Source organism: Macrobrachium nipponense, chromosome 2, assembly GCF_015104395.2.
Source record: "Macrobrachium nipponense isolate FS-2020 chromosome 2, ASM1510439v2, whole genome shotgun sequence".
Lineage (NCBI taxonomy): Eukaryota > Metazoa > Arthropoda > Malacostraca > Decapoda > Palaemonidae > Macrobrachium > Macrobrachium nipponense.
Genome location: NC_087201.1, coordinates 3,198,822 through 3,201,937, shown reverse-complemented (window position 1 = coordinate 3,201,937; position 3,116 = coordinate 3,198,822).

Genomic DNA, 3,116 nt, shown 5'->3' with positions numbered 1-3,116 from the left:
AACATGCACAATATTCTTGTACATTTTCATTTAATAAATGAATTATAAATATCCTATTCTAAATTTCCTGTACCTTTAACTCAACGAGAAACACATTTTCCCTAACATAACACCCCCCCCCCCCCCCCCCCCCCCCCGGCGCCCCCTCCCCCCGCGCCAAACAAAGAACAAGAACAACAAGAAAGTAGGAAGTACGGAAAAAAGAGAGCAAGGAAGAAAGTGCACAGGTGAAATAATGTGAGGAAAAAATGCGTAGAGGAGGAGGAGGAGGAGGAGGAGGAGGAGAAGAAGAAGACTTGTAATACGCGCTGGAGGGAAAGGTGGACGAGTCTGGATGTCATCGCTCACAGAATCGCAAGGTGCCTGGATCTCTGACAACCGTTATTATTCTGGACCATAACTCTATTTCCTAGGTCGGGTATCTTTGAGGTAGAATACCTTATAAGAAAAAAAAAAAGAAGAAAAAAAAAACATGTTTTTTCGTAGTAATGCACTGACTTAGAGAGAGGGTTTACTAGGTAGATTTCTTGAAATAGAAAAAAAAAATGAAAATTAAATATGACTTCATCTAGCTAAGCCTATTCAGTGTGTAAGGGAATATGGCATTGAATCTTATTCCCAGTAGCGCTGGTTTTTAAATGCAAGGAAATCTGCAACACGCTCGAAGTTAAGCGGTTCTTGATTAACGGATTTAAGTTGATAAGTCCATATTATACCCGAGTTCGTAAATGGACAATGCATTTCCTTGTGTGAGAAGACACGGGCGATTATATACGGAACTCCAAGATTATGTCGCATAATATGCCCGAGGCGAAAGAGAAGAAGAAATGATAGACAGCTGCATACGTTTTTTTTTTTTTTGGGGGGGGGGGGGGGGGGTTTTTTTTTTTTTTTGGGGGGGGGGGGGGGGGGGAGCAGATTTCTTGGATGTCCGTCACAAACAGCACACGGACCAACCTACTGACCAAGAGCAATAATTGACCTAAAAAAAAAAAAAAAAAAAAAAAAAAAAAAAAAAAAAAAAAAAAAAAAAAAAAGAAAAAAAAAAAAAAAAAAAAAAAAAAAAAAAAAAAAAAAACTGGTCTGTAATCTTTCAATTCTGCACGGGCGCGGCTTTCCTGACGAAGAGAGCTACTATCTCTGTCGTCCCCAAGTCATGCAAAGAATATGTAAGATGTTATACAAGAATGAAATACAGCAGCATCATTCAATCAGGAGATGAACACGATCTCTCCTCGCCTGTAATTAGCTCTGAAACTCCGGCATCTTCCTCGGTATCGTGATCACGGATAAGAATAGACACAGGATGCTGGACTTCAGTTCCTGCCTCCTCTCTGGATGAGGTCTCGGTTTCCTGGTCTTTCTGGATTTGGTGTTTCTGAGGACCGAAATTAGGGGTTAGATCCTCTTGAGTTATTCTGGGCTTCTGTTATTACGCTTTGCGTTCGTAATGCTTTTGGTATTGCTATTATTATTTTTATTATATTACTATTATTATAATCATAATTATTATTATTATCATTATTATTATTATTGTTTTTACTTAAGAACTGCAAATTAGTTCACACACACACACACACACACACACACACACACACATCTATATATATATATATCTATATATATATATATATAATATATATATATATATATATTCATAGATATATATGCCTGTGTAAATGAGATGATTTTGGTTAACATACTAAAACTACCTTACACCTAAAACCTAAAATCGGTTTAATATGCTTCATTTCATTTTGTATACTAGATATGATGGTGATTATACGTATTTTTCATTAAACAAAATTACTCCCATTATTATGCCTGATATAGTGTCTTTTGTACCAAACAATCAAATCCTTATAATGAATTAATTTTAATGCCTACGTTATTGTTATGCTTGTAAAACAGCTAGCACCTGTCAACATTTACTCTCTCTCTCTCTCTCTCTCGTCTCTCTCTCTCTCTCTCTCTCTCTCTCTCTCTCTCTCTCTCTCTCTCTCACGAATATCGGAAGGGGCAGTAATAAATATTTATTTCCTTTTAACAGTCCATATTGGATATTCGTAGAAGACCAGATGGGTCGTAAAGAATCCGGGGTGTTCCTATTATCTGAGGGTTATTCTCTAAGCAACCTTACCAATTCTCTGTAGTTTGGGGTGGATCAAAATACCCCATTTCCCGCCTCCACTTTTCCCTTGAAATATTGTAAACAATGTTTGTTACAGATAAAGAAAATGGAAAAGGGTAGAACCCCTTGAACTTTGCTTGTGAAAATGTTAAGATTTTTAAGAATGTTCGATTTTTATAAGATGTCCAAACGATTTCTTCCATTCTATAACAAGATGAAAACAGAGGGCTTTTGTTTAAAAGTAAACAAGCAAGTTATGGCAGTTCGATGATTCTGTCAGAGAATAAACTACAATTCCGTTTTTGTAATTTATTCGTTGCTATGCTTTCGGTATTTGTTTTTGTTTTTTATTTATTTTATTCAGTAAAATAGAATAAGCAATTGTCCTGGATTTACTTTTCTTTGTGCCGATTTTTTTTTTATTTCGTTGAAATATCTTCAAGGCTATCGGATCATCATAATCAATTTCAGAATAATTGTGATGAAATAACTAAAAGTAGGATCTTTCCTTTGCGCTTAGCAGAAAAGTAAATTAAGCATTGTTGTATGGAATATATATGTGGGTGTGTGTTTGTGCGTGTATGTTTGTATGTATATGGGTATGTTTCATTTTAGAAATAAGACGACCGGAGTTACATTTTTGGGCATTCAGAAATAATGTTAATCCAACTCTATCCGCGTCCACTAAGGAGTCAATGAGGGACAAAGGGATTATAATATTCTTAGGCTTTCAATCATTGCCCAGGTAAGGGGAATTCGACCTCGACATTTGCCGCTTCACATTGGTGAAAATAGAAATTGACTTGTGTCTTCCTGTTCCTGGCAATGAGCGCCCTTTATTTGATTTCTCTTAGGACCAAATTATCCTCTCTTATAAAATTACTTAGTATACATTTATTCTCATTTACATCACATTCAGGCCAAGATACGCAACTAAAAATTCGCCTTCGGTTAACATGCATGAAAATATGTTAAATCCGAGGTA